This window comes from Mauremys mutica, unplaced genomic scaffold (genome assembly GCF_020497125.1).
Source record: "Mauremys mutica isolate MM-2020 ecotype Southern unplaced genomic scaffold, ASM2049712v1 Super-Scaffold_100141, whole genome shotgun sequence".
NCBI classification, from domain to species: Eukaryota; Metazoa; Chordata; order Testudines; family Geoemydidae; genus Mauremys; species Mauremys mutica.
This window is the reverse complement of record NW_025423277.1, coordinates 118,532-139,140: the sequence shown is the minus strand read 5'-3', so window position 1 is coordinate 139,140 and position 20,609 is coordinate 118,532. Positions and strand designations below refer to the sequence as shown.

General features: G+C 55.2%; 2 non-coding genes across 2 annotated transcripts; one reads left to right on the top strand and one right to left on the bottom strand.

Annotated features, from left to right (window-relative positions):
• Nucleotides 1-497: 497 nt before the first annotated feature.
• On the bottom strand, nt 498-569 carry TRNAC-GCA. The gene has a single exon. It is a non-coding gene; the product is annotated as a tRNA-Cys (tRNA).
• A 1,944-nt stretch (nt 570-2,513) lies between these two features.
• On the top strand, nt 2,514-2,595 carry TRNAS-AGA. Its single transcript has one exon. It is a non-coding gene; the product is annotated as a tRNA-Ser (tRNA).
• The last annotated feature ends 18,014 nt before the right edge of the window (nt 2,596-20,609 follow it).

The following is a 20,609-nucleotide window of genomic DNA, read 5'->3' as shown; positions in this document are numbered from 1 at the left end:
GTTACCTCCCTCATTCAGTAAGGGGCCCACACTTTCCTTGACTTCCTTCATGTTGCTAACATACCTGAAGAAACCCTTCTTGTTTCTCTTGCTAGATTCAACTCCAAGTGTGATTTGGCCTTCCTGATTTCATTCCTGCATGCCTGAACAATATTTTTATACTCCTCCCTGGTCATTTGTCCAATCTTCCACTTCTTGTAAGCTTCTTTTTTGTGTTTAAGATCAGCAAGGATTTCACTGTTAAGCCAAGCTTGTCGCCTGCCATATTTACTATTCTTTCTACACATCAGGATGTTTTTTTCCTGCAACCTCAATAAGGATTCTTTAATCCTTTAGAGGATTGGAACTGATTTCAGTGAAGGCACATGTTTGCTAGGTTTTAATGCATTTGCACAGGAAAACATTGAGTGTTTCTATTCATTTCAGGGATCCCTATTCATTGGAACTCCTGAACATAATGGAAATGCCCTTATTTTTGTTGAAAGAAGAGGTTTGTAAGGGGGTACTTGGATTTGAACCAAGGACCACTTGAACTGCAGTCAAACACTCTACCACTGAGTTATACCCCCATGACTGCTGTGTAGGTAAGTCAGAGATCTTAAAGATTTTGAAGGACAGGCCCTGCCTCAGAGATCTCCTGTTCTGTTCCCAGACCACAGTGCTTTTAAAAATGGGGTTTGATTAAACTTATAGATCCATGTAAACACCACAGCTTGCACCCCCACCCCCATAGCTTCCCCCAGTGACATAGCTACCACCTCTCGGGGAGATGGATTAACTACACGGACGGGACAGCTCTTTCCCCTCCGCTTAGAGCATCTTCATTATTTATGAATAGGTGGGAAATAACCTCCTGAATGGACAGTAACCAATGTATCAAATATTGCTGGGTCTGCATTCAATATGGGTACCTGGTCGTATTGGCTGGATTAGTAGGAGCATTGCCGGCAGATCGGGGGAAGTGATTATTCCCTTCTATTCGGCACTGGGGAGGCCACATCTGGAGCATTGCGTCCAGCTTTCGCCCCCCCCCCCACTACAGAAACAAATTGGAGAGAGTCTAGGGGAGGGCAACAAAAATGATGAGGGGGCAGGGGACTTACGAGGGGAGGCTGAGGGCAGGGCCACCCAGAGGTGGGGCAGGTGGGGCAATTTGCCCCAGGCCCTGCAGGGCCCCCAGGAGAACACAGTATTCTAGAGTATTGCAACTTTTTTTTATGGAAGGGGCCCCCAAAATTGTTTTGCCCCAGGCCCCCTGAGTCCTCTGGGCGGCCCTGCCCACTCCACCCCCTTCCCTCGTTCTCCTCTCTCTGAGGCCCCACCTGTGCTCCGCCCTCACTCCCATTGGCCACTTCCCAGCCCCGCTCTTCCACTGTGGCTGAGGCCTGCTGGTCCACCTTCCGCTCGCTCCTCTCCTCCCTGAAGGCCTCCTTGTGCCTCTCCACCCCCTACCCCAAGGCCTGCCTGCTGCCCCCACCTCTCTGCCCCTCCCCTGAGACCCGCCCTGCCCACCGCCCCCACCTCTCTGCCCCTCCCCTGAGACCCGCCCTGCCCACCGCCCCCACCTCTCTGCCCCTCCCCTGAGACCCGCCCCGCCCACCGCCCCACCTCTCTGCCCCTCCCCTGAGACCCGCCCTGCCCACCGCCCCCACCTCTCTGCCCCTCCCCTGAGACCCGCCCCACCCACCGCCCCACCTCTCTGCCCCTCCCCTGAGACCCGCCCTGCCCACCGCCCCCACCTCTCTGCCCCTCCCCTGAGACCCGCCCTGCCCACCGCCCCCACCTCTCTGCCACTCCCCTGAGACCCGCCCTGCCCACCGCCCCCACCTCTCTGCCCCTCCCCTGAGACCTGCCCCGCCCTCCGCCCCCACCTCTCTGCCCCTCCCCTGAGACCAGCCCTGGCCACCGCCCCCACCTCTGCCCCCTCCCCTGAGTCCCACCCTGCCCCCCACCCCCACCTCTCTGCCCCTCCCCTGAGACGCCCCTGCCCACCACCCCCACCTCTCTGCCCTTCCCTTGAGACCCGCCCTGCCCACCGCCCCCACCTCTCTGCCCCTCCCCTGAGACCCGTCCTGCCCACCGCCCCCACCTCTCTGCCCCCTCCTCTGAGACCCGCCCTGCCCACCGCCCCCACCTCTCTGCCCCTCCCCTGAGACCCGCCCTGCCCACCTCTTTCCTCGGTCGTCTGTTGTTATTCCATGAAACATCAAGGATGGAATAAAAAGCTGAGTTTACTCACTGATGTGCTGGGGATATGGCAGGAAAGGGACTGTCTGAATGATCAAGGCAGGAAATGGACAACAATCTACAGCAACGTCATTGACCACAAACACACGCTAACTATGCTCCAGCCAGAAGGGAAATGAGCAGGAATTCTTGCAGTTCAGCCATGGACACACTTACACAATGGCACGGCAGTGTGTGTGCTGAGGGAGCTGGTCTGAGGAAACAACTGGAATTGATCACTCAGTGAGAACAGAACTAGAGTGCAGTGAGAGACACATCTCAACCAAGTAGTTGTGGCTGAGTGGTTAAGGCGGTGGACTAGAAATCCATTGGGGTCTCCCTGCGCAGGTTCGAGTCCTGCCAACTACGGAGAAAGTTGTAGCTCTTTAGTTTCAAGGGAGCTGGGTCTTGTCTCACTCTCAAGCTGTGTCTACCCTATTGGGTAATGTGGCTTTAAAGTGTTTTAATTAAACAGCTGCTGCATGTCCACACTATGCCCCTTGTGTCACCAGAGCACATCCACGCTAGAATCTTGGATGGCCACAGAGAGCAGTGCACTGTGGGTAGCTGTGCAACTGGCTGCAGGGTGCTTTGGGAATGGCTTGCAATGCCTCATGGGCCGGTACAGCATGACATGATGCAGGTTTCTCTATCCCACCGTTCCACGGGCATCTTACTAGATTGCCAGCTGCTTTTCAACTGCAGTGTGCGTGGCGGGGTAGAGACTGTGTGTGTGTGGGGAGAGGGAGTGTGTGTGTGGGGAGAGGGAGTGTGTCGGCACACTGTCTCTATGTTCAGACAGCTGCTGCAAGCAACCAGGCCTGAGGCAGGGGGAGGGGGCAGCCCCAACATCAGCCCCCGCTTCCCTCACTGGCTCAGCTCAGCACAGCAGCCTCTGTCACACGCACACACACACACACCACTGCTGCTGAGCTCTGTGTCAGGGGTGCTGGAACAGGGGGTTTAGAGGGCCCGTGGCCCCACCACTCTTAACTGGCTGTTAGGACAAATGATGGAGGGGGAAAAGGGGGCGTCTGGGGGGGGGGGAGAGGCATTCTGTGGGTGTGGCCTCGGGGGGGAGAGGTGGTGTGAGTGTGGGTCCTTGGGGAAGGGTTTTCATGGGAGTGCCACAGTTCAGACAATAGTGACCCCCCCACTGTAAGGAAGCTCCCGCCGCCCCTGCTCTGTGTTGGTAGCGCGGGAGAGAGCAGCGTTCCAGGGCAGTGATTTGCTCCCCGGGGCTCCGCCAGGGGTGCTTGGGAGGCTGCAGGGAGCCCTGGGCCCTTTAAATCACCAGCCTGGGGAAGCCGGGCCGGGCTGGCACAGCGTACCCGCTCTTGCCAGTACCCCATACCGGAATGTACCAGCTTACGTTCACCTCTGGAAGGTCCTCGCGTGGATCAATAACTGCTTAAAAGCCAGGAAACAAAGGGTAGGAATAAATGGACAGTTTTCAGGATGCAAACAGGTAACTAGTGGTGCCTGTACTGGGACTAGTCAACATCTTCATAAACGATCTGCTGAACAGCGAGGTGACAAAATGTGCGGATGATCCAAAACTACAGAGGATAGTTAAGTCCAAAGCAGACTGGGAGGAGCTAAAAAGAGATTTCACAAAACTAGGTGAAAGGGCAACAAAACGGCAGATTAAATTCAATGTTGATAAATGCAAAGCGATACACATTGGCAAACATAATCCCAACTCTACGTATAAAACGATGGGATGTAAAATAGCTGTTCCAACTCAAGTGAGAGATCTCGGAGTCACTGTGGCTAGTTCTCTGCAAACATCCACTCAATGGGCAGTGGCAGGCAAAAAGCGAACAGAATGTTGGGAATCATTAAGAAAGGGATAGAGAATAAGAGAGAAAATCTTATTGCCACTGTATAAATCCATGGTACGCCCATATCTTGAATACTGCATGCAGATATGGTCGCTCCATCTTAAAAAAGATGTACTGGAATTGGAAACGGTTCAGAAACGGGTATGGCGTGTCTGCCATATGAGGAGAGAATAATAAGACTGGGACTTTTCAGCTTGGAGAAAAGCTGACTAAGGGGAAATATGCTAGAGGTCTATAAAATCATGACTGGTGTGGGGAAAGTAAATAAGGAGTGTTACTTATTCCTTCTCATAACACAAGAACTAGGGGTCACCAAATGAAATTAATAGGCAGCCCGTTTAAAACAAACACAAGGAAGTATTTTTTCACACAACGCACAGTCAACCTGCGGAACTCCTTGCCAGAGGAGGTTGTGAAGGCCAAGACTATAACAGGGTTCCAAAAAAGAGCTAAATCGATTCATGGAGGACATGCTCTGAGCCAGGATGGGCAGAGAAGGTGTCCCTAGTCTCTGTTTGCCAGGAGCTGGGAATAGGTGACAGGGAATGGGTCACTTGGTGATTCCCTGTTCATTCCCTCTGGGGCACCTGGCTTTGGCCGCTATGGGAAGACAGGATACTGGGCTAGATGGACCCAGTCTGGCCGTTCGTACGTCCTTATGCTCTTTTCATAAGATGCCTGGGATTCTGCCTCACAATGTGTCCCTGAGGTCTCAGCCAAAATGCCCCAGACAGACACACACTCTGGGCTCCTGAAGCCTCGGCCACCCACCTAGTGCCCTATGGCTCATCCCTGACCCTTGCTGCTGCTCCTTGCTATAGACTGTGAAAGGAGCGGAGGCAGCACAGGAGCCTTCGGGGGACGCAGATCTGAGGCTTTGGGAGAGATACATTGTTTGAGATATCAGAGCGCTGCAAACCCTGCAGCCACCCCCACAATCCGGGGCCTGTTCCAGCCCTGAGTCTGGGCTGCCGCGATCCCTCCCCCAGAGCAGGGCGCCCACAGATTACAGCCTGAAAATAGGCGTGTGCCACTAACTCCTGTTCTCCCTGACAGGGCCTCCCCTAGACCAAGTGCCTCTCCCAGGCAAGATGTGTCTTCGGTGCCCCCCCCGATATGTTAAAATTTTGAATATCTTATTTTTCATTGCATTTGTAGCTCAGCTCATGATTTTGACGCACAATTTCAATGCATGATTTTCTCTGTCATATAAGATGATAAATTTGCAGGCTAGGTTCTGTAAACCTGTATTTATTCATGCCATATATAAGCAAATAAAACAAATGCATTTTCTTTAAGCATATAGAAACTTTTTAATTTTGACAGTAACTGAAATGTACTAACATCTAGCAATGGAGCACTCACCAGCACAGGGTGGGTCGGTATTAAATAGTGTTACAGTAGGAGACAGCGTTAGGATGTTAACCCCAGGCCTTTAGTTGAAAGGTCGCTTCTCTCTCCTTTCCCCGATGAACTGAAGCGCAGCATTAAAGAGATCCAAAGATTGGCCAATGGCATTTTAAAGTGCTAAAATAGCAAGTGATGTCGGTCTCTCATTGGCCATCAGCGACTGAAGATGTGGTTTAATGAGCCGGAGCTTCAAGGCGAGGGTGGCTCTGTCCACTGCCTTCCGTTGCGCTGCTGGGCCCCAAGTCCCTGGTGGCCAATATGTGACGCTGGGAGAAGACAGTGGGGTGGCAAGTGGCGGCAGGACTTTTGCCACCAGGGTCTAGCTGCCCAACTTCCTCCTGGTACTGCTGGCCCCCCGTCGCCTTCAGGAAACCCAGGAACTAAGGCAGGAATAGGGCGAGGAAGCGAGTAAAGCCGAGCAAGGAAGGCAAAAGTGAATCTTGTCTTCATGGGCCGCTCGCAATGACGTCCTTTTTCTCTGCCACAGCTGACAACAACATCCCAGACAGAAAAGCAGGAGGCCAAAAAGAAACCGAGCAGCTGCTGAAGTAGTTCAGCTGGGAGCGTGCTAGACTAACAGGCTCTTCTATCCCCCTTTGTGCATGGGTGGGATGTTTTCTGAAAGTGCAGCAGTTCCTTTAACTGCCATGAGTCCCTCATTTCATGCTATGCAGCAGGAAAAGGCAGCATGGGCTTCTGCACCGAGTTGGCCCACCTGACCTTTCATTCTTCTCTTGCTCTTTGTCAGCAAGGGGAAGAAAAAGAAGCTCTCCCTCAAGCTGGAGTCACAAGGGCGACGTAAGGATGACTTCCTGAGTGCCCGCTCCAGTCCTCTGCTCTGCCAGCTGACCCATCGAAGGGCTGTCACCACTTTCTCCAGGTTTGTCCATCGGTCTGTGCCAGGGTGAGCAAGAGCCAAGCAGATGGAGTTTCTGTAGTGTAGTGGTTATCGCATTTGCCTAACACGCAAAAGGTCCCTGATTCAAAACCAGGCAGAAATATGCTGGCTTCCTTTTGCCAGATCCCCTTGCTGTTCAGGAAGGCCTCCTCCTTCTCCTATTGGCCTGTCCGTGGGATAACTCCAACCCCTGCATGACAGAGGGTGCTGACAGCAGTGGAGAAAGCACCTTGGCATCAGGCTGGAGAACCTAGAGGAGTGCGGCGTATCACCTTTTGGAGGCTTGTGGCTTGGCCTCCTCTGCTGTTGGAGGTTGGCCGGTGGAGGCCGGCTCTTCCTGCTGGCCTCCTCTGCATGACTTGCCAAAGGAGGAAGTGAGGCAGGAATGGGGCAAAAGAGGAAAGTCGAGCTGAGGAAGGCAGGGCAGAAAGTAAGCACATCATTGCGGCTAAGTGGGGTTAGTAGAGCGTCACCATTCGTTCTGCAAAGCCGGGGGAGGTGCGGTTGGCTGCTGGGAGGCAGAATCCTGTGCCTGCCTCTTGGCTTCCCAGGGGTGGCTCCTTGCAGCCCAGGAGAAGCGGGGTTCTGGGGGGAAGGAAAAGCAGCAATGGCGAGGCTGAGTGGGCTCCTTTCTGGCCGAGATGGTGGGTCTGGGAGTTGCCTGTAAGCCATAAGTGGACTTGGTGGAGTGAAAACCGCTGCTCCATTCTGGCTGACCTGGAATGTCCATTAATGACTTGGGAGTGGGGGCAGGGCACTGCCTGTGAGCAAAGTCGTCTTCTTCTCTCCTGCCATGGGGAGCCCGGCCTTAAGCCTGCCCAGCATGCACTGCAGCTCGAGCATTAAGCCTTCCTGTGGCATAACCGAACTACGGCCTAGTGTAATCAGGTGTAAAGTTTAGATTGTGAATTTATCTTTAATTTCCATGGTAACTTACTTTGATCTTTTATGCCTACCACTTATAATCCTTAAAACTCCATCTTTCCATAGTTAATAAATCTGTTTTATGAAACTGGTGTATTTTGCTTGAAGTTCTTGGGAAATCTCAGCTCCATTACAAGGCTGGTTCATGTACTATTCACAGTGAGGGAGGGGTGGATCCTGCGTAATAAACTCACTATTGTGTCATACAGGAGGCCTGTGATACGCAGGGGGTCAGATTAGATGCTCTAATGGTCTCTTCTGGCCATAAAGTCGACTAATTTCTGAAAAACGGAGTGCAGCATTGGGAGCAGCGTCTGATGTTGCCCTGTCTAGCCGGCTTGCTGCCTAGAACGAACGCTGCTGGAGTGGGGTGATCCACAGGGAGTAGCTCAAACCTGCAAAGTGCTTGGCCAGGGGCAGGACATTGGCACAGCAAGGGAGGGGTCTGGCAGTGACATCACAAAGGCCTTTTGCAGGACCTCAGCCTATTGGTGAAAAGTGGTGGGGAGGTGGTGACCTCACAGAGCGATGCTGACATCAGCCAGGCAGGACAGGGGCGAGGGGCCAGGGAAGGTTTGAAAGCTGTTCAGTCTGATCCATCTGGTGTCAGTTGAATTCTAGGCATGGAAGACATGAGCTTAAGGAGGCAGAACTTTATTCTGCATCTGGGATTTTGTCCCTTAGAATCACTGGGGACATTGGGGTTTGTCCTTTTTGCATCCCCTCTTCCTCCCTCCTCTTTTTCTCTTGCTTCCTTTGTCCTTTTACCTGTTCCCCTCCCAACACCAGGAGGGTGTGTGTGTGTGTGCGCGTGTGTGTGTTGCAGGGGAGGGCTCTGCAGCTCCCATTGTGGGAGGTCCATCCAAAAATATGGGGCTGAAATAGTGCTTGGGCAGTGATCCCCACCAGTGACCTGGGCCATCCTTTGGGCTCTCTGGTGAGAACTCTCAGCCTCCCGTCCTCAGTCTCTATCCCTGATTGGCTCAGCAGGGGGTTATTGACAGGGACAAGACTCAGGTCCTTGGTGTTCTCTTTTAAGACCAAGGAAATAAGTCAGACCCAGTTCTATGTTTGATGAATTTTGCTGCTTCTCTGCATTAATGGTCTCTGAGCAGTTCATGATTCTCTCTAACATTGCAGTTCTCCTCAAATACTTGCTGAATAATTACTGTCACTGTTGTTGGTCTCATTAGTGTTATTTACAGGAGTTTTAGCACCTTCATAATGGGAGAAAAAACAGCCGACCTTCCCAGAAGCAGCTTTGCCATTGAGGGAAAAGGGGATTTGAACAGTGCTTGGGATCCATTTGAAATCCCCTTCCAAGTCTGACACTTTCATCGCCTGCCAGACTGACTCTGATTTAGGATCAAAGACGTCCAAGCACCATTCCCAAGCATGGAAAGCCAAGAACATGACCCCACCAGACACGTTGGGAAGCGAAGGAATACGAAGGGGTGAACTGTGCATGGCTCAGGCACAAGGTAACAGTTCTGGGGTGATGGGGAAGGATGGAATGTCTGAGTCGCCCCATCTCCTTCCAGTGTCACAGAGCCTAAAATGACCCTTATTTCCCTGACACTGCTCCAGCTCTTCATCATATTTAAATATATTTTAAATGAGAAAAAAAAGTCAACAAAATAACTGCTGTTGTGCACAATCCAGGGTAATGTGAGAACAACTGGGAATGAGGAAATCTCTCCCCAAAGAGGAACTTGACGTCTCTAACAATAACTTTGCACTGGCAGGAGGAGTATAAATGTGAATCTGTAGGTTTATTTAGACAAGGAAATGTGATGATGGATAGCTCAGACCGGAGGAAATGTGCAAGATAACTCCACCGACTATCCATGACCCATGTCTTTAGTGCAAGAATAGTTCTCTTTTTACATCAGGAAAGTGAACTCAAGCTAGCTAACTCCATGACAACCACAGTGATGAGACCCAGGTAGATTTTATCTCAACGTAGCTGGTTGAAGACACCCCCCATCTCCCCCACCTGGGGTGATGACATTCCTGGTAGAAAGGACACCCACTCCCATGACTTGCAGGACAATGGAGTTGATACAAAAGACCACAGGATCCACCCCAAAGACGGGCGAGCTTCAAATGTGGGCAACTCGTGTGTGGGAGCTGAGGAACTACAGTGTGCAAAAGATGCAAACAGCCTTAACACTCACTACCTGGGAACTGTCAAAAGAATTAAAGAAAAAAATCTCCTGACAGCTCTAGAGAAGGTTTTTATGAAGTTTATCTCCTTTACGGATTCTCTGATGTTTAGAAAGGCCTGAACTATGAGTGAAGCTTTTCCCACACTCGCAGCATTCATAGGGTCTCTCTCCGGTGTGGACTCTGTAATGTGTAACAAGGGTTGAGCTCCGAGAGAAGCTTTTCCCGCACTCACTGCATTCATAGGGTTTCTCTCCTGTGTGGATCCTCTGATGCACAGTAAGGTTTGAGCTCCGAGAGAAGCTTTTTCCACACTCACAACATTCGTAGGGTCTCTCCCCCGTGTGGACTCTCTGGTGAGAGATAAGGGAGGAGAAGTGACTGAAACTTTTCCCGCACTCAGGGCATTCATAAGGTCTCGCTCCTGTGTGGATCCTCTGATGCCTAGTAAGGTTTGAGCTTCGGGTGAAGTTTTTCCCGCACTCACAGCATTCGTAGGGTCGCTCTCCCGTGTGCGTTGTCTGATGAGAGTTAAGGGTATATCTCTGAGTGAAGCTTTTCCCGCACTCACAGCATTCATAGGGTTTGTCTCCTCTGTGTATTCGCTGATGCCTACTAAGGGCTGAGGTACGATTGAAGCTTTTCCCACACTCACAGCATTTGTAGGGTCTCTCTTTCGTGTGGATTATCTCATGTCGAATAAGGGCTGAGCGGTAATGGAAGTTTTTCCCACACTCACTACACGTAGTCTCTTGCTTTTCCGTGAGGATTTTCTCCTGGGACGTAGTTTCCTTGAGGTCCCTGTGAGTTCCCTGACAATTAATGGGTTCATCCACTCTCTCCTCTGAGTGGTTTCCCTGCTCTCTCTCTGGTCTGGGGTAACTTTCACCAGCTTTTCCCTGCTCACAGAGGCTGGACACACTCCCTTTGGCTCTTCGCAGTAATTCCCCATGCGCTTCGGCGAGCTCAGCATCTTCCTGGTGAGGATTCTGCTCCTCGCTCTCCCTTACCACCCTATCACCTGCTAGAAGAGAGGAGAAATCTCAGAACTGGGGATGGAAAGGCAGAGAACAAACCCAAGTAAGTGCTGGAGAGACAGAAAATAAAAATCAGGGACTGAACTCCCCCTAACTCTTCCCCACAGGGGACAGTGGAGGGGATCAATTCTGCTCCCCACCCAGGACCGGCCTTTAGGGGGGGCCGTACGGGTGCCCCACCCAAGGGGGTGCCGGGCGCAGGGTTTGGATTCCCACCTGACCTGCTGCCGAGAGGCTCGCTGGGCTGATGAAAGCAGCACAGGGAGCAGATAAGCAGCTGCGTGGGGGAGTGGGAGAGACCTGAGCTGCAGGGGGCAGCTGGACAACCAGCGTCAGAGTCAGGTGACTGCTCCGGAGCAGAGGGGCCCCTCTCCGCCCTGCTCCACGTGTGCAGCTGCTGCTGTTCCTGTCCCCCCACCCCCCGTTCACCCCCGGAGTCGCCCCGTCCACCCCCGACTGGGAGCATCCTCCTGACTGCTCTGCAGGGGGGAGGTGCTGATCGATGGCGGGGTGATCCCCTCCCCTCAACCCAGGTACCCGATTTCCACTGAGCTGGGGTGACGGGACAGGGGGAATCTGCGTGTGCTGCTGCCTCTCTGGGGCCGGAGCTGCCGGCAGCTGCTTCTGTCTGAACAAGCCTAGTTCAGGCTCCTGACCCTGGGAACTTTCTTAAGGAGACCACACGCACACACACACACACTCTCCCTGCATCCAGGTCACTTCCCCACCTGGGCGGTGCTGAGACATCAGGAGCAGCTGCTCTCCTGCCCTCCCCTTACACAGCCTGTAGGGAAAGTGACCTGGGTGCAGGAAGCCCTGACGTCGCTCCTTGCTCCCCTCTCCCAGCCCCCCAGGGCTGTGTGGGGCAGGGGAGCAGCAGTCCAGTGGGGGAGCGAGCAGCAATGCCAGCTGCTTTGTGCATCCAGGTCAGGTTCCCCACTTGGGTGCAGGGGGGGATGCCGGAGTTAGAGGCAAAGGGGGAACAGTGCAGGGGCTGAGGGCACAGGAGAGTGGTGCAGGGGGTAGCAGTGAAGGGCTGCATAGAACCATAAAATATCAGGGTTGGAAGGGACCTCAGGATGTATCTAGTCCACCCTCCTTCTCAAAGTAGGACCAATTCCCAACTAAATCATCCCAGCCAGGGCTTTGTCAAGCCGGGCCTTAAAAACCTCTAAGGAAGGAGACTCCACCTCCCTAGGGAACCCATTCCAGTGCTTCACCACCCTCCTAGTGAAAAAGATTTTCCTAGTATCCAAACTAGTCCTCCCCCATGGCAACTTGAGGTCATTACTCCTTGTTCTGTCATCTGCTACCACTGAGAACAGTCTAGATCCATCCTCTTTGGAACCCTCCTTCAGGCACTTGAAAGCAGCGATCAAATCCCCCCTCAGTCTTCTCTTCTGCAGACTAAACAATCCCAGTTCCCTCAGCCTCTCCTCATAAGTCATGTGCTCCAGCCCACTAATCATTTTTTGTTGCCCTCTGCTGGACTCTTTCCAATTTTTCCACATCCTTCTTGTAGTGTGGGATCCCCAAAACTGGACACAGTACTCCAGATGAGGCCTCACCAATGTTGAATAGAGGGGAACGATCACGTCTCTCGATCTGCTGGCAATGCCCCTATTTATACAGCCCAAAATGCCGTTAGCCTTCTTGGCAACAAGGGCACACTGTTGACTCATAGCCAGCTTCTCATCCACTGTAACCCCTAGGTCCTTTTCTGCAGAACTGCTTCCTAGCCATTCGGTCCCTAGTCTGTAACAGTGCATGGGATTCTTCCGTCCTAAGTGCTGGACTCTGCACTTGTCCTTGTTGAACCTCATCAGGTTTCTTTTGGCCCAATCCTCTAATTTGTCTAGGTCCCTCTGTATCCTATCCCTACCCTCCAGCGTATCTACCACTCTTCCCAGTTTAGTGTCATCGGCAAACTTGCTGAGAGTGCAGTCCACGCCATCCTCCAGATCATTAATGATTGCGGCACAGGAGTGGAGTGCAAGGGCTGGGGTGAAGGGGGCACAGTGCAGGGGTTAGGGGCTCAGGAGGGGGCAGGCGTTGGGGTGCATGAGGAGGGCAGAGGTTAGGAATGAAGGGGTGTAGGGATTAGGGGGTGCAGGAGGGGGGTGCAGGCATTTGGGGCAAAGGGACACAGTGCAGAGGTTGGGGGGAAGGGAACGTGGGTTGCCTAGGGAGCCCATGGGAGCCAGGGGCACCAAAATGCAAGTTCGCCCCGGGTGCCATTTCCCCGAGGCCGGCCCTGCCCACATCCCATCCAAACACTAACCATCCCAGACTGCCCACAAACCATCCGAGACAGTAGGAAGGGAGGGAGCTCCAGTCAAGGTGTCAGTCATCATCTGTAGGAAGCCAGGAGTGAGATCTGCTGGGGACTGTCCTGAGCTCACAGAGTCTGTGTGGGGAATCCCAGCGGGTTCTCTCAGGCACTTACAGTTTCTGGGTTGGTTTAATGTTTCCTCACCTGTGCAGGGACTTCCCAGGATCTCGCTTTCCACTGAACCAGGAAGATCCAGGACCCACGGCTCTTCCCCTCCTTCCAGCTGGAAGATCACAGAGGGTTGGGAAACTGGAAACCCTGCTCAAGGGAAAGAAAACAAAGGAGATCAGGGGAATTCATAGGCCATTTATCATCATAAAAAAAATTATATTAGTTTAACCCCAGTCCATTTTAAACAATAAAATCACAGGGCCAGCTCCCCAGGTGCTCAAAGGTGCAGAACACTCTGCTTAGGAGGGATTTAACTATCCCCATCTTTGCTGGGAACACACACAGCCAGACACTCATTATCAAAAAGGCTCCTAAAAAACAGAGACTGGAACTGCATTTCCCAGAAAGTGAAGACTCCAGCCAGAGGGCAAGTGTCCCTGGCACTGCTTCTTGCTGACAGACAGGTCCAGAGCCAAAGAGAGAGTCCAGGGGAAGCTGGGAACAGGAAGCATGGGCTGCAGGGGGTTCAGTGGAGTGATATCCCTGCCAGGAAGGGCAGGGATATCACTGAAGGCAGGATCTCAGCAGCAGTAGGTGTCAGGAAAGCACATCCTGCGGCATTAGGGAACCTAGCGAGTCAGGTATAAAGGGAGGGGGCATAAAAAACACTATGTGTGGAGAAAGCTGGCAAATTAGATGGTGTAGTTCAAGAGCCACAGACCAATTCTTCTGCCAAAGGAGAATGTGAAAAATAAGAATCAGGCCATGTGACTTCAGGAGGGACAAATTCGAAGATCCAAAGAACATGCAGAGAAGAGAGACGGCGGCTCTTGCAGGTGGGGATGGAAAAGGAAGAGTCTCCGTGGTTCATGGAGCCAATTAGTTCGTTTTATCATTCATTGATCATTGTTATGGTGATCTCATATGTTATTTCAGATGTAGTCACTGTGTACGCAATAGATTTAAGTTGTAGGTATAGACAGAAAACAGGTAGGGCCCTGCATGGATACAAAATTTATATCCGCATCCAATCTGCGATCCGCAAAAATGGTCCATGGATATCTGCAGATTTTCAGGGCTCTAGGAACAAAATTTGTACCCACAGCCGATCCACAAAAATGGTCCAAATTCTCCACCAGGAGACGTGATCAAAGCGAAGGGCTAAGGCAATGAATCCTAAAATCTTCTAATATAGGCTGGAAGGGACCTCAAGAAGCCATCTACTCCATTCCCATCGCCCTGCGGCAGGAGCAGGTGTAAATATGCCAGAAGTTTGTCTGACCTGTTCTTAAAACCCTCCTGGGACAAGAATTCCACAACCTCTCTTTGTAATCCATTCCAGCACTTCCCTATCCTTATCGCTGGAAAGGTTTTTGTATTACCCACCCTCAACCTCCCTTGCAGCAGATCAAGCCAATTACTTCTCCTCCTACCTTCAGTGGATGTGATGAACAATTAATCACTGCTCTCTTATAACAACCCTTGACATATTTGAAGACTGTTCTCAGTTCCCCCACTCACTCTTTTCTCAAAACTAAACATGCTCAGTTCTTTCAACCTTCCCTCATAAGTCACGTTCGAGGACCAGGAGGGCGCTTTTTCCTTCTGAATGGAGATGCGCAAGGTGAAGTCAGAGAAAAGGATGTTGGAGTAACTGAGACAGGAGAGGATGACTAAGAGCTCTAGCTGCGCGGATGGATAGGAAAGGCCAATTGTTAAGGATGTTATGCAAAAAGAAAATGTAAGGTGTAGGCACAGCCTGGATAGGAGGCCCAGAGGGAGCTCCGTGACAAAGGTATTGCACAGTTATGGACCTGAGTGACAGGCAGCACAATGGTGCTGTCTGCGGCGGTAGAGAAATAAGGTGGAGGGAGGGCTTGGGGGGAATATTAAGAGCTTTGCTTCAGCTGTTGATCTTTAGCTGATGGCTGGACATCAGTGGGGAGATGAGAGAGAGAGAGAGAGGGGCCGAGATTTCAGTTGCGACAGAAGGAGACAGGCCAGGAGCAGAGAGGCAGAACTGGGAGTTTGGAGCACAGAGATGGTAGGTGAATGTGTGTGTGCGGATGAGATTCCCCAGAAATAAGGTGCAGAGGAAGAAAAGAAGAGGATCAAGGACAGAGCCCCGTGGAACCCAAACAGAAGGCTGGAACGGGGGTCTGCTGGCTCATTCTAAAGACACTCTAATGCAGCGACTGGAGGAGGAGGAGGATGTGACTCATCATGGACCTCTTGATGCCACCTGGCAGAGGGCAGAGGGTGCCTAATGTTTTACTGGGATCCCGCAGACCAGGTACACGCATATTCGTTCACCCAAAGGGGGCGTGTCAGGTGTCTGTCGAGGAACTAGTTAGGTAGGTCTTAGGTAGCTCTTACAAGCTTTGCCAGTCCAGCTCTATTGTTTAAGGCTGTGAAAAAGTGCCCACACGCATGCGCACACACGCACCCCATCCAACATGGCTCTGCTGGCCAAAGCTCAATTACAGACACAGCTATAGCAGCAAAAGCATCCATTTTTTAAAACAGGAAACTAAATGCTCAGAAGCTACATTAATGCAGAGTTAAGGTTGCCCAGTGCTCTCTCCTGCCTTGCACCGTATGGACGGTGAGTAAACTTAAATCTCTGCAGACCAGGAAATGAAAAGTTAATGTAAACTTTCCCCCAACCCTTAACCCCGTAGCTGGCCAGAACCAGTGAGAATGGTTCTGTGTGGGCCGTGCAAAGGTTAACCAACTGCCACAGGGACTCAGGTATTCAGCTCAATGCAGCAGTAACGGGATGAATTCTATGGTCTGTGGTATAAAGGACGTCAGAGTAGATGACCTAATAGTCACATCTGGCCTTAAAATCTATGAACCTATAATCGATCCGAGAAAAGACTAAGACATTGTCTGTGCTGTGCTCACAGGTGGGAATCCCAGCATTTATCCGCATGCCTCCAGCTGTGTGCCCTGGGCCAGCTGTAGCTGTGACTGGCTGATGGAGGGATGGGTTGCAGCAGCTGGGCAGAGCTGTGCCTGTGCTATGCAGAGAGGTGCATGTGAAACTTGGGGGGCAATTCTGCCTCATTTCTGTGCTGAGTGTTGTAGGCTTTGTCAGCAAAGGTGCCCAAGGGTGTGTTCTTGCCATGGGGATTGTCAGCACCCTGATGGCGTATGTTCGAGTGATCTGTGGGGCTTAGTGAGGGGTAAGTGAAGGCAGCGACTCAAAAGGAAAACTCAGGTTGAGGGCAAGGGGGTGGTAACACTGTGCAAGTCTCAGCTGGCCTGTGTGCAGGAGGTTCAGTACTGGAGAGCAGGCCAGGGGGTAGGAAGCTTCTGATTGCTATGATGGAGTTGAAGCCGAATATTATCTTAGCAAAGAGAAGAACATGTTAGACATTCTGCTGTACTGCTCTGTTCCCAGAGCGCTCTGTAACAGGGGAGGGGAGAGGGCTAGTGTGGGTGTCTCTGGCATGTCGGGGTGATGCTGAAACAGGGCAGAGCAGAGGTGGCACTGGGGGAGTGGCATGAACCTTAACTCTGCATTTCTCCTTCTAAAAACCGAGGGGACAGGAATCCTTACCCAGCGAGGTCACATTCTCACAGTTCTCCTGCATGACATCCCAGTAGAGGGCTCTCTGAGCGGGGTCCAGCAGAGCCCATTCCTCCCTGGTGAAATACACAGCCACCTCCTCGAAGGTCACCGGCCCCTGAAAGAGCAAGAGCCCAACACTCGGTACCTGCTGCCCCACTCACAGCCCCACTATTCATGGAGGAAAGGAGCCAATCAAATGGAAGCTCTGAGAGAGTCAGCAGAGTCCTATCCCCACACTGCTGAGAGCAGCCAGGAGACATCTGGGGAGGGGACGAAGTGAGAGCCCCTTGTCTCTCCCAGCAGATCCACCACAGACCTACTAGCCAGAGGCTGATACAGGAGATGGAGCCCCCAGTAGGGTCCAGGCACAGCCCCATGGTAGAGAACCCAACACCCTCCCCACTGCCAGCAGCTGGATGTGAGGGGCTGGGACATCTTCCCTACACCTCCCTGCTGGGTGCCCCCTTTCCATGTCACACCAGCCCCTGGCTAGCAGGCTGAGGGGTCAGCCCTGGAAATCTGGTCAGTTTTCCCAGCCCCGCCCAGGGAGTTGCTTTGTCTGTTTCCTGTTTCACAAATTAGGGAATTTTCTCCCCCAACACCCAAGTGTTTGTTCTGAGGATCTAGGCCCACGTTAACAAGTCCCAGCAGGTTTGTCACACTCTGTCCCCCTCCCTATCCTCACCCAGGGTATTCCCTGCCCCCTCCAGACCTAACTCCCCAGAAGTTGCCACCTCTTCAGTATTTCCTGCCCCTCCAGCAGGAACCCACCAGCAACCCCCCCAGTAACCCCTACCTGAGCTGGCTCCACTACAGCCATTTCTCCTGTCCCATGGGAGGCTGGGACGAGCTGGAGCGAGAGGTGGGCGTCATTCTGCAGCCTGGCAGGGCGAGAAGGGCAGTGGTGGAGGTTTCAGAACAGGCTTCAGTTCATTTCACATCACGATTCCCCCAGGCCCTTTCTCTGCAGACAGAGATTGTAGATTCTGCCAGGCTGGGAACATGCTCAGTCCCCACAGTGCAGCACAGACCTGGCCCCCGGCCCCTCCTTTCCCCCTTGTGCTCCCCCCAATCAGCAGGAACCAACCAAGACATTTTGAAGCCCTCCCAGCAACAGGGTGTGAATCAAACCCTGGACCAGACCAGACCCAAAGGAGCCCCCTTGGGGGGGGGTCCCCCCGACACTGCCCCCAGGGCAGCGCACTCCTGCCGCAGGGGGAACAGGGAGAGTCCGGGGCTGGTTCTTCCTCTCTCTGCTCCTCACCTCGGTCACAGGGAAGTGACCCTGGGCAGGGAGGCTGCAGTGAGTGTGCGGGGGGGGGGGGGGGGGGGAGGCAGAGATCTGGGAACTTGCCCCCCCCTCTAATTTCCCCTCACACCCTCTCCCGTCCCCTCCCCCCCTTCCCTAGTGCCCTGCCCCGGGCTGGGAGCCGGGTCACCGCCCCGTTCCCGGGGGCTCCCCCCGCGGCTGCCCCGCTCCGCCCGTGCGGGGAAGGGGGCACCAGGCGGGGGGACCCGCTTCACCCCCCCCCCCGGTACCGGGCACAGCAGAGCCGGGGGGGGGCGGCTCAGACTCGCTGCGGGAAGGATCCTCCCGGCCTCAGCGCGGCAGCAGCTCCGGGCCCCCCCGGGGGCAGCGATGGGGGGGGGGAGCACCGCGCAGAGCCGGGACCTGCCCCGCCCCCCGGGCTCGGTCACCAGGAGCCTCAGCAGAGCCCGGGGCGGGGCCCAGCTGGAGAAAGCTCCGCCCCCCCGCCGGGCCCCGCCCCCCCATCCCAGCCGGGGGGGGGGGGCGGATCCTGCTGCGGCTCCGCTGGGGCCGAGGCGGCTCCGAGGCTTCTCCCGGGTTCCCCGGGGCAGAGTCACGTGCCCGCCCCCCCAGCGTCTCTCACTCCCCGGGGGCTCCGGGCGGGGCTGGGGCGGGCAGAGCCCGGGGCTGCCCGGGGGGCGGGGATCAGCTGGAGAACCCCCCCCGGCCGGGCCCCCCCGCACAGACACCCCCCCCTCCGGGGAGCAGCAGCGGCTCAGCCCGGGCCCGGCTCACGCGGAGGCGGCAGCTGCAGCTTTGTTCTCCCGCCCCCAGCGGGGCTCGCACGGAGCATGCGCAGTAACAGCTGCTGGAACCCTCCCTTCCCTGGGCTGGAGAGAGCGGAAGCGGCCCCGGGGCAGGCTGGGAGATGTAGTTCCTGACTCTCCCCGGAGCGGAAGTGACGTTGGGTGGAGAGACCAAGCCGCGCTGCGAAGGAGCGTTGGGCGCTGCGGCTCTGCCTGGCTCGCGCGGGGCCGTTGGAGCCTCTCCCGGGCCGGAGAAGGGTTGGTGCCGTTGGAGCTCTGGGCATGCGCAGATCGCGGCGGGAGAGCCCTTCATTAACCCCCCCCCGTGCCCGGCCCGGGCCCTGCCCCGCTGGAGCCGCCCTGGGCTCCGGAACTGCAGCCTCCAGGCCCCGGAGCGAGCCCCGGGGGCGGGGCCGGGCGGTGACTCTGCCCCAGTGCCCGGGGGGGACCCGGCATCTCGCAGCGCCGGGATCTGCTCCCTGGGGGGGGGCAGCGCCCGCGGGGGGCTCGGAGCTGCTGCCCCCGCAGGAGCCCAGCGCCCCCTGGGCCCGGCCAGTCTCTGCCCTGGGGCTCCGCGGGGGGTGCCGGGGGGAGGGGCCTGGCCCCACTGGGGTCCCTGCGTGGGGCCGGGCGGGGCTGGGGGGGGAGGGGCGGGCGGGAAATGTCGGTGCAGCCGGGACATGGCCAGGGGGGGGCAGGTGACCCCCGAGGAGCGGGGAGAGAAAGGGGGGGGCTGAGATCCCCTCGGATTTACCGCTGCCCCCTCCGTGGGGACCCCCCTCCTCCCCCGTCCTGCCCCCTTTCTCCCTAGAGAGCCACGAGCAGCGCCCAGGGTGACCCCCTTCCCCCAACCCCTGAGAAGTTCCCTGCCCCCCCCCCCGATTGTGCCCCATTTTCTCTCCCCCACCCACCCCTCCGTCAGGACGGCCTAGGTACGTTCCGCTGCCCTTCACTCGTACAGGAAGGAGAATAACATTTCATTCCACTCAATCCTAAAGTGATTTGCAACCCACCACCATCCCAAACTGGTCATTTTGGGGAAGCGGCCCCCTCATGCTGCATAGCTAGGCAGAGTAGAGGTGTCTGTGCAAAGACGGCCTGTTCCTGAAGTCTTCCCCCAGCTCCTCACTAGAGGGGGTGCGGGTGTTAGGAGTGAAGGGGGTGCAGGAGAGGGGCAGTGGCTGGGGGCACAGGAGGGGGCACAAGGGTTAGGGGTGAAGGGGGTACAGGAGAGGGGCAGTGGCTGGTGGCACAGGAGGGGTGCAGGGGTTAGTGATGTAGGGGGCAGGAGAGGGGCAGTGGCTGGGGGCATAGGAGGGGGCACAGGGGTTGGGGTGAAGGGGGTGCAGGAGAGGGGCAGTGGCTGGTGGCACAGGAGGGAGTGCAGGGGTTAGGGGTGAAGGGGGTGCAGGAGAGGGGCAATAGCTGGGGGCACAGGAGAGGGTGCAGGGGTTAGGGGTGACGGGGGTGCAGGAGAGGGGCAGTGGCTGGGGGCACACGAGGGGGTCCGGGGTTGGGGTGAAGGGGTACAGGAGAGGGGCAGTGGCTGGGGGCACAGGAGGGGCGCAGGGGTTAGGGATGAAGGGGGTGCAGGAGAGGGGCAGTGGCTGGTGGCACAGGAGGGGTGCAGGGGTTAGTGGTGTAGGGGGCAGGAGGGGGCAGTGGCTGGGGGCACAGGGGTTAGGGGTGAAGGGGGTGCAGGAGAGGGGCAGTGGCTGGTGGCACAGGAGGGAGTGCAGGGGTTAGGGGTGAAGGGGGTGCAGGAGAGGGGCAGTGGCTGGTGGCACAGCAGGGGGTGCAGGGGTTAGGGGTAAAGGGGTGCAGGAGAGGGGCAGTGGCTGGTGGCACAGGAGGGGTGCAGGGGTTAGTGGTGTAGGGGGCAGGAGGGGGCAGTGGCTGGTGGCACAGGAGGGGGCACTGGGGTTAGGGATGAAGGGGGTGCAGGAGAGGGGCAGTGGCTGGGGGCACAGGGGTTAGGGGTGAAGGGGGTGCAGGAGAGGGGCAGTGGCTGGTGGCACAGGAGGGGGTG